Here is a 10919-nt window from a genome sequence, read left to right as displayed (position 1 = left end):
CCCCCCCCTGGCCGGGATTCGATCCCGCGACCTGTGCTGAACAGCGCAACCACATAGACACACGACGGGGGGAGCGAAACGATACGAAAAAAGGGAATTACGGATGGCGACACCGCCGCCTAGGAATTCCCGCACCAATTAGCCATGACGTCAAGGATTTGTGGATTTTGCGGCCTGTGCTCGGGGCTATAGTTCACTTTTTGATCGGTAAACATGAACTAAACTATATCTTAAGGGAGTCAAAGAGTGGACGTAACAAGTTTCAAGAATATTTATATACTGCCAGTCTGCCACTATGGCGTGCCAAATACAAAAAAAAATGGGGAAAAAAAAGAAAAAGAAAGCTTTCGAAGTCTGTGACGTCGCACTGACGTACCGGCGCCGAGGGCGCGAAATTAAGAAAAATATGTGTAAGTTTACGGTTCATTTTCTCCACGATTAATTAATTGCCTCTTACCCGGAAACTGGTAAAAAACAGAGTTTTGAGCAAACACTTTGTCAGTCTAGACTGATTTATTGCTTCTGCTTAACGTCCAATTATAAGCACAAACTTATATTATCTTAAGCTGCTTACTCGAATTACGCTTCTGCAATAGCAAAGCGGCCACTCTTTTATCGTGAGACGAGGCTCGGTAAGTCAGAAAATAGGTAAAAATGAAGGAGGTGCAGTGAATTAATTAGCCGAACTGAGCTTCCTCAACCAGCTCGCCACGACGTCTTGGATTTTGACAGTGTCTAAACAGGTGTAGTTAAGTGTTTACCAATAAGTTAAATGATTTTTGCGATCCGAAAGAACCAGAAGCTCCACATATAGCAAGTTTAGATACTGTCTTATTGCGATAGCAATTATATGGACACTCCAAAGCATATTTCTGCCGTCGGCGTCGGCGTCGCCGTCGCCGTGAGGTTCCGTATGACGTCAATGGAGATGAAATCGTCGCCGCGCGCCGCCGAACGCTGTATGTGCGAGTGAAAGGGCGCGAGGGACGCGCGCTTTCACGGGGAGTGAACGCACGGCGGAGAACAAACGCGCGTTCTGTGCCGTGCTCCCTTAAGGGCTGCAGAAGTAGGCGTCTCTTTCCTCCTTTACAATCACCATATATGTAGAGCAAACGCGCCTTCTTCTTTCGCACGACTGAACGGAATCTCCGCCCATCGCTAAGCGCTCGTCCCTAGCAGGGCACCGCCTCCATCACCAGCCTCCTCCATGATCGGATGAGACTTTTGCTGCTTCTTCTTCTCTTCCCTTCCTTTCAACATCTTTATCTCCTTTTCCCCTTCCCCTGACGCTGCGCCGTGCTCCCTATTGGGCAGCAGAAATAAGCGTCACTTTCTTCTTCAATAAAATCACTACTACTCACGAAAGGCCGTGGGGGGGGGGGGGGGGGAGGGAAGGGAGGGGACGTTTAGCTGCGGCACCAAGTGCCTATTTATATCAGAGGCTCCGGCAACAGTCACCAACGCCGCACGCATTTTGTGCGAACGTGGGCAAAACGCCGACGGCGTCGACAACAGTTCTGCGTGTTGCCGGTGCTGCTGCATGTCCAAGTTTATACAGCTGATAAAGCTACTATCGTTACTCCGTATAGCTCTCTAAAAATTTGCTATCGCAATTGATGCTTCGCCTTTCAGGTGAAATTGCGACAACTTTTTTAGGCATACGAAATGTGCATACGAAATGTTATTAAAGCTATCGTTGCTTTTTTTTCCTTTCCTTTTTATGATTAGAGGTGCATATTTGTACAAATTTAGATGCCGCTTTCAAATTTCTGCAAGATGCCTTGGAGCACAGAAAAAAAAAGAAAAGCAAAAACAACACACAAACACACACACACACGAGCGCGCGCGCGCGCGCATCCCGGCATGCACGCACTTGATAGAAATTACCCTTCAAGCGTTGTCACAACCTTGACTCGATCCACTCATACAAATGAATGCAATTTTCTTCTGGTTTTTTCGCCGAGTGGCAAGCTAAAAAAAGTGCGCATACTGTTTCTCGCCAGCTCACCAGGCCGACGGCTCCCGGGGCCTCAGGGCATCGGCAAACAGGAGAAGTGCAGTGACAAAACGGTTGAAACGCTTCAATACTACAGCTTACCCGTCATCGTCGTCATAACCATCATCACTGTACATATAACGTTGACTACTTAGGACGCAACGATGATAGTCAGCGTCAAAAGCCAGTCGCATTCTCCACGCTCCGTTGCTTTTCGCGTAGAACGTCCGTCCCATTTTCCGAGCTTTCTACCGTGCGACGCAAATGGAAAAGCGGCACATAATACAGCGACAAACGCCGCGCTATGGCATTTTCTCGGAGTACCGCCGTCACCTCCCGCCATTCTAATCTCCTTTGTCGCGTCGCATCACAAGAGGCGCACACAACTTTCGCTTAAGCCGGTCGAAAAAACAGTCCGAATATTTTTTGCGCCGTCTTGAAAACGAGTGGAAGGCGTACTTAGAGAACAGCAGCGAAAAAAAAAAGAGCACGTGAAAGTCACTCGCAGACTAACACATGCACGAACTCGCAGACACTCCGTATAGGCAGCAGCTCTAGGGAGCCTACATGCAAACAGCGTTGCATGTATAGGCTCCCTGAGCAGCTCGCGTTAAGATAACGTTCTACTATACCGCTTCTTGCTTCCACCGGCTCCACGCTCAGAGCAGCAAGAGCGAGAGAGAGTGAGAGAGAGAGAGCAAAGCGTTGCCGAGCCGAAGTGCGCAGTGTACGATTGCGCGACAATCGAGTCGACGGCGCGTTGTTGATGGCGTAGCCGTGCAAATGCAGGCAGCCGCAGCCGGCGCGTTCTCTCTGGGCGCCCGCCGGACTAATTGGGCGGCGCCGTTTCGGGACGCGGCGCGAGCTGCGCGACATTCTGTTCGGGAGGCCCGGGGTGCCGCAAGCGGCTAAGTATATACCGAAGTAAAGCGGAGGAGGAAGCAAGGCGGAAATTGATGGAGGGGGCCTCGGAGGAGGGAAGAACTGGTCACACACAATGGGCCGCCGAAAGGAGGATATCGCGATAACAGAGATTCTTTGAAGTCGCCGCGCTTGAACGAAGAAGAACGTTGCTGGGGCGACTCGCCGGCGAAGAACGCGCGAAGATGGAAAAAAAAAAAAAAAGAAATGTACGAGAGAGTGACTTCTTTTGTCGATACAAACTAAGCGGGGAGATAGTAATAGTAGTTCTCAGGTCTATAAATTTCGTTCGCAACAGATATCTTAAAAGCCGGAAAGTTTATGAAAGTCGTGTGATTTGCGATCTTCACGTTATTAACAGAGTACACAGGTAAAATATAATGCTGCTGTTAGTGTATCGCTTTCTTTCTTTCTTATGGGGCAATCTTGTTGCTCTGCATTTCCATGCATTTGTGTTCGTTTTTTGTCTCGCCTATTTTGCTATATAAGATAATGTTTGCTAGATTGTAAATTGCGCTGAAATTCTTTGCTTAGTTTCCGTATTTACTCTATGTAGACCTCGGTGGGGTGCTCATACACACGTTTCACCTCTCCTTACCTCGCAATGTGAACTAGAACGCAATATAATTTTTTTTAAATTAAAGAAAAGTAAAAAAAAAAAAAAACGGGTGGCGCTGGGCCACCTATAGCGCGGAATTGGTTACGAATCCTTGGCCAATTAAATCGTAGTACACCAGTTGTATACCACAGCTGGCGTGATGAGCCTCACAGAGACCAAGCCCGACTCCGTCTAAAAAAGCCGCCACATTTACGACGTTTGTACAGCCAGCCTTATTTCAGACTGGCCCCTATATATGGCCGTGACACCACGTGTCCGCAAGTGTATATAGCGGTTACAGAAACGTGGTATGTGTAGTCATTACAGGCATGTAGCAGTGATATGGGGTCACGTGTTGTATAGCAAGCGATTACGCAGCTGGTGACTTGTGCTGTAAAACAACGGTCTTTTTTGAAGCCAAGCAATTAACAACCGCAACAATTTCACCCGTGATGCATGCCCTGCAAGATGCCTTGTTAAAACCGGACAAACTTCTCCGCCGCTGAAATTGAAAGGGTACCATAAATTTTTCTTCTCTATTCTAGAAAGACCTACATAGAGCCGATACGTGTAGTACTAATTAAGGACGCTCTAGTGAATGCTCCACTTTCCGCCTCATGTACTAAGCAGTCAAATATAGAAATATAGACATACAGTGCAATAGCGGACAACCACGCAATAGCAGCCGTCTCCAAGGAGCTCTTCAAAATAGTTTGCGACTCGCTGTTGCATCGGAGAAAATACGCTATAGGTGCTCCCGTGCCGATAACGAAAACGTTTATCTCAACATTCATACCCAAAGGAGCGTCTAAACCGGACGCCTCACCGTCAACGAGGCGCATTAAGGGCTGAAAGCAAGTAGGGCGATATAGATCATCGAAACACAACCGCGACCAACAGCCTCGGCTTAGCTGCTGCCGAGCAACGGGTGCGGACATCGCGGAACTCTCGAGGCCTAATGCCAAAGATTAAGCGTGACCCATTTCCGGGCCAAGGCGCCGAGCCGTCTCCTCGGTTCGACCTGGGGCTCTCGCTCCGTTCGAAAAAAAGTATAGGCGACCGCTGTATTGATATCCTACAATTTTTGTTGTTATTCTTGCGCTCTCTCTCTCTCTCTCTCTCTCTCTATATATATATATATATATATATATAAAGAAAGTAATAAATAGAGGTGGCCGTAAGAGCGGTTCAACGTTTCTTCGTAGCGTTGTTTTTTTTCTTTTTTTTTCACTTTCTTGCTCTCGAAACCCTTGAAATGAGTCGTCCCAGAAATACGCTGCGATTTTATTTACGTCAGCTCATATCAACACACATTCTGTGGCCTTATGTGAAATGTTTGCAAAGAAAGCCTGCTCTATGTCGACGAAAACCTGCAAAAACCAGAACGAAGTCACGCGTACTATTGATGAGATAACGTGTAGACCCACTAAACACACTCTTACACCAACGTCCGAGGGGCACTATTAAAGGTAGAGCCGAGCAATGCGTTTTAATTTTATTTACGGCCACTCGTCTCCACACACATTATGCGGGCTCACGTGACATGTCCATACTAAAAGAACCTGCTGAATATCGACGAAACTCTTCAAAAAGTAATGAAGTCACGTATATAGTATTCGTGCGGAAAGTTGTGCCCGCATTACACACATCTTACGCCAACGTCGAAGGGACAATATTTTTGCACTTTACTCGGCAACATCGCTTCGAGAAAGCACAGGCTGCGGTGACAGTGGCAGGTCCTGCAGTAAAATTTTGCAAGCAAGTTCATGACTTGCTGCCACGAAAACTGCTTCTCAATGCAACGTTCCGTCTAAAGCAGCAACACGTACAAGTAGTATAGGGATGAGAGATTTCCAGTTTCCTGCGCAATTAAAAAAAATTGCAATGAAAATAAAGGAAAGAGATGTAGTTACCATATAATGGTGACGGCTACTGTCCTTTTCGCATAGCTGAAACAACTATATATATATATATATATATATATATATGAACGAGGAGAAAGGGAACCGAGGGGCCCGATTTTTCTTAATCATATCATAAGAAGCCAGCAAACAATGACACCAAGGACAACATAGGGGAAATCACTTGTACTTACTAATTCAATTAAAGAAAATGATAAATTAACAGAAATTACAGTAGATGAAAGAACAACTGTCCGCAGATGGGGAACGAACCCACGTCTTCGCATTACACGTGCGATGCTCTCACCATTGAGCTACCGCGGAGCCGTTTTCCCATCCACTTTCTGGGGTAATTCAGGTTTTTTACAACTAGAACTCACTCTGGGAGTCTTAGCCAGCGCCACCACTCACAAACCTTCGAGCTCTCGTTCGAGTCCTCGTTCGAGCCCTCGTTCGAGCCCTCGTTCGAGCCCTCGTTCATTACATAACGATGGCTCGAATCCGGCAACATTGATGCCTTCAGGTAGCATATGTGGGTTTATTGACCAGTTTCCATCACCCAAAAAAAGATCACGTGCTCGTGACGCCTGCGGCAGAAAGGATGTTCCACATCCGCCGCTAGGTTTGTGAGTGGTGGCGTTGACTCCAAGGGTGAGTTCTAGTTCTAAAAAACATAGTGAGAGCATCGCAGGCGTAATGCGAAGACGTGGGTTCGTTCCCCACCTGCGGACAGTTGTTTTTTCGTCCACATTAATTTCTGTTAATTTATCATTTTCTTTAATTGAATTAGTAAGTACAAGTGATTTCCCCTATGTTGTCCTTGGTGTCATTGTTTGTTGGCTTCTTATGATATATATATATATATATATATATATATATATATATATATATATACTAAGAAAAGAAAGGGAAACAACGACCTAGGAGCAAAAATACACAGCACACAGTTCTATACACACATGACCATAAAGATATCACAGGAAAATGCAAGTCGCACCACAATGAGTCCGTAAACACAGTCACAAACATACACAAGCGGCCACGATGCGGACTGCTATGAGCAGGTAAACATATGAGGAATACACAGTGATAAAAGCATGCGCGCACAAAGACATCTATATGCATTAGCCTGAGCAAGCGTCACTGCTGGTGCCTTTTCTGACGCATCATTTCAATCTGAAAGAACGTCTCTATTATCTGAACGCTGGCGAACGAGGTATAGCTGATGTTAGTCAATATTATGAAAAGGTATGACAGTACCCGAAAATTAAACTGAATGAAAACGGGTTCCAATATCAGTTTTTATTTAATTAAAATGGTTTGCCTTAAAGTGTAGTAGGATAAAATAACTAATGTTATACAGAAGTAGGGTGCAATCTCACGTCATGCAAGAAGTTAGCAGAGTTGTGTCGCAGCGGTTCAATTGACATCGGCATGCTGAAGTCAGCAGGCTTGTTGAGGATCATGTGCCACCTGTGCTCGTCGACTTGTCTTTTGCCTCGGCAAGTCCATAGTAAGCGGTAAACATTCGTAATCACGCCTTTGAAGCAAAGTGTAACTATCACACCGCTTCCTCTTCGTTTCTCCCCTCAGATAATGCCGGGTGTGAGTCCTCAGCCAAGCCTCCGAAGTGTGCATTACTGCTTTGAGTGGCATCATCACTTGCATGGAACGGCATAGCTCGCAAACGGGTTGAACAATGTATACCTCTCCTCTCTTCAGCATTTGCTTCAACCATTCCATTGTCTCGGTACTCTTCGAGTATCCCAGGCTCTACTTTCTCCGTGGAGTTCGATCTCAACTACTTCGGTCACGCGATGCTCGGGAGCCATTCGCCTTTCAGTTTTTTCGATTTGATTTCCAGGGGAGCACCAAACGACGAGAAGATAAAAGCGGCGTCGACGGCGGCTTTCAACGAAGGCAACCCCACGCGTTCCGTTTTCTTAAACGAGCATCAGCGCGATTCGATCGGCCATCAGCTTTGAGAGCTATTTCGCCTCCAAGCGCGGAATTCAATCCGACGCGACAGCGCGATGTAGCGTGGCAGGCCAGTGAAGCTACAAATGCGCAGTAAGCTGGTCAGGTTGCTGCCAATGAAAAGAAAAGAAAAGGGAGTCAAAATAAGCGAGCTTTTCCGGACAAAGCAAGCACATCTAGTCCACGGAAATGTTCTCAGCCAGATGAGCATTCTGATCATTTCCGCGGAAAAAAAAAAAAAAACTTAGCTAACTCACGCTCACGAAGTGGGATATCTCCCATCAGTGGGGATTATTTCGAACTTGGGAGTAAAATATGGTGGCTTCGTGCGATTGTAACTGAGAACTAAAAATCGCGCGCCTCAGTTCTTCTTATCTATCTATCTATCTATCTATCTATCTATCTATCTATCTATCTATCTATCTATCTATCTATCCATCTATCCATCTATCTATCTATCTATCTATCTATCTATCTATCTATCTATCTATCTATCTATCTATCTATCTATCTATCTATCTATCTATCTATCTATCTATCTATCTATCTATCTATCTATCTATCTATCTATCTATCTATGTAATCTCTACTAATCCCTGTGAACGAAGAACTTCACAATAAGAAAGTTATTATTGTTGATTTATGTTCTTTGCGTTCAACCTATGCTCGCAGTACCTCGAGGTAAATGTGTTTCGGATGTATATATGCCTTATCGACGGGCAAAATTCCTGCTTCTAAAATAAATAAATAAATAAATGAATAAATAAATAAATAAATAAATAAATAAATAAATAAATACAAGAAATACAAAAAAAAAGGTATTAACGTTTTTCATCGCATGCTCATGATCGATATTTTCCCTTCCGTCATGTTATCTAATACAAACAGAACTAGATTTGCGATCCATAATAACCTTCTGCTGCCCAGAATACGTACTAATTATGGAAAAATGAGCATTGTTTTCTCATCCATTTCATTGAGGAACTCACTCCCATCTATACTCAAAGAATTAATGCCTATTCATGCATTCGGGCGAAAGCTATAAATGGATTTATTCAATGTATAACTGATGCTTTCTATTAACTCTCTTTACTCTCTGTTTTTCATTACGTTTTTCTGTGTAATCACTGAAATATTCCACGTTGTCTTTGTTGCGAGTAACATTTTGAAATTGTTTGTTACTATATATTCGGTTTGTTAGTTTTCTAATCTATTAACATAGGAGGTTCCGCCTGCGGTTTGCAACCATGGAACCTAGCTCCTTCTGCATATTCAGTTGAATTGTATTCCCTTATTGTTGCATTAATAAAGATTGATTGATTGATTGATTGATTGTTCTCGCTGATATTTTTTTTCTTCTTTTTTGCATGTGTGCGTGAAGTTTGTTTAATTTATTGGCTGCATCAAGATGTTTTGCAATCTTGTACGTCACTGCTGCACTTAATTGGTACGCGATGATTTTTTAGGCATCTTTCGGCAGATAGCTGGTAAAATACGATGAAGCAATTTACTCTATGATGGTGCTTATTTTGCGCCCTGTATACCGTGTACCAGCCGCATACACCGTCGCGCCCGACTTATAGCCACTCTTCTTTTCAATTCACCGACTTAGCCGACTATGTTCCGAATGCGTATGAAACGGCGAAATCCCTTCAACGAGGCAATAAATATGCAATGAATCGTGATTAGGCAAACATAATGCACGCATTTACTTATGCCAAGAGAGAAATAGCGAGTTTCAGCTCAAAGAAGTTATCGAAAGCAAAGGGAGACTATGCAGGCCACCCAAATCACAGTTCTCTGGGACATATGTAAATAGTGCAGTGAAGTGAGACCGCGCTTCCGTGAATAATGAAAGCCGTACTTCCTGTAACGCTGGGTCATTATTTAGCGAGAACTGGGATACGGAAGTTGCCCGACCCATATTAGACGCGCACGCATAAGTGTTCTTCAGCCACCATATTCTGTATGACCATTACAACTCAAATAATGAATGGCCCTGTTTAACGCCCGAAAGCACCTTCTGGTCTACGAGAGACGACGTGCAATGGATAACGGACTAATTCTGATCGCCGGGCTTTCTTTAACGTGCACCTAAAACTCCTTGTACTTTCTATGATCTTCCAGTTGTCTGTAGTTGTTATGGGCCTGTTGGTTCGTCAGTTCCATCACTTCTTGTTATTCCAGCTTCTTGTCCCAAATTTTTTAGATTATATCCTTTGTTTTTTTCTTCTGCTGTTGCTAATAGCTTGGAATACGTATGTAACCATTCCTTTAGCGCGGTCATGCTTCAAGCCCTTGGCAGCAAATAAACACTACATGATGGTGTCTTTGAATCGCCCGACCCTGCACTCCATTCCCTATGAAAAGCAGTCGTCATTGCTTGCTACCAATCAACTCGCGACCTCATGATTCACCATCAAATCACTTGTTAATTCAAGCTGTTAGAGAATACCCATCAACAAAAAGATAACGAAATAATTGCTATAAAATGCGTTCCCTGGACACGCAGGCACATACCTGGCAACGAAAGACTGCACTACGCTGCTCGAAAAGCCCTACAGCCGACAACAGCTGTCACGGAGTCCACCAACTGCAGAAAGAACACGACGCTGAAAAAGCCCTCTTCTAACATGCGCTTTAACGAAGACGAACTCTGGAATAGTGTTGAGAAGGTGGCAAACGCTTCCGGACTTCTCAGCCTTCCTTTACCGGGAGGCAACAAACCTATCCCACGGAACCTACGATGTGACAGGGCCCTTACTCGATCTCTAAACGCATGTTTATGTTTATTAGGATCTTAGCAGACCATTCGTGCAAACCAATGAGCAACACCGCAAACATCACACATCATTGCATAAAGAGGAAGTGAACAGAGATATCTCAATATTATTGTAATGACCATCATCCTCGTCATCCGTCCGTTTATGTCCACTCTATAAGCGAAGGCCACTCCCAGCACGCTCCAGTTTACTGCTGCCTTCCGTAACCTGATTCAACCTTATACCTGCAAATTTACTAATTTCGTCACATCACCTGGTTCTCTTGCAGCTTCATTGTGTTTTCCTTTCCTGGGTACTCATTCTGTAACAGAGAAATCTCTTTACAGGTTATTAGCAATATATATATATATATATATATATATATATATATAGAGAGAGAGAGAGAGAGAGAGACAAGGGTACAGCAGACTTGTTCCCAGAATTTTCGTAATAAGCTCAGGTCCCTCAAAGTTGTGCAGTGCGTTCTAAAACGTATTATCCAAATTCGCCATTTTTGAACAGCATCGACGGAAATATGCTCACGACAGTGTCTGCGGAGAATAATTTTGAGCTTTAACCACAGGAAAAGGAGAACGAAAAGAAAAAAGTTCAATAAAGATATTTTTCACAAAACTAACGCGAAAAGGCGCACTCTTCTGAACTCACAGTCGGCGCTGGCTGCCTCTTTTCCCCCACTTTCTTTTCTATTTTACACAAGGAATAGTGAGTTTAAATAGGTCACTGAAATAATAAAAAAAAGAAAG

At 44.2% G+C, this 10919-nt stretch overlaps 1 non-coding gene across 1 annotated transcript; it reads right to left on the bottom strand.

Annotated features, from left to right (window-relative positions):
* Nucleotides 1–5668: 5668 nt before the first annotated feature.
* Trnat-ugu (transfer RNA threonine (anticodon UGU)) lies at nt 5669–5740 on the bottom strand. The gene has a single exon. It is a non-coding gene; the product is annotated as a tRNA-Thr (tRNA).
* Nucleotides 5741–10919: the final 5179 nt, after the last annotated feature.

The sequence above is a fragment of the Dermacentor silvarum genome, chromosome 3 (genome assembly GCF_013339745.2).
Source record: "Dermacentor silvarum isolate Dsil-2018 chromosome 3, BIME_Dsil_1.4, whole genome shotgun sequence".
In the NCBI taxonomy this organism is placed as follows: domain Eukaryota; kingdom Metazoa; phylum Arthropoda; class Arachnida; order Ixodida; family Ixodidae; genus Dermacentor; species Dermacentor silvarum.
Note: the sequence above shows the minus strand (reverse complement) of the source record. Positions and strands in the feature narration are given on the sequence as shown.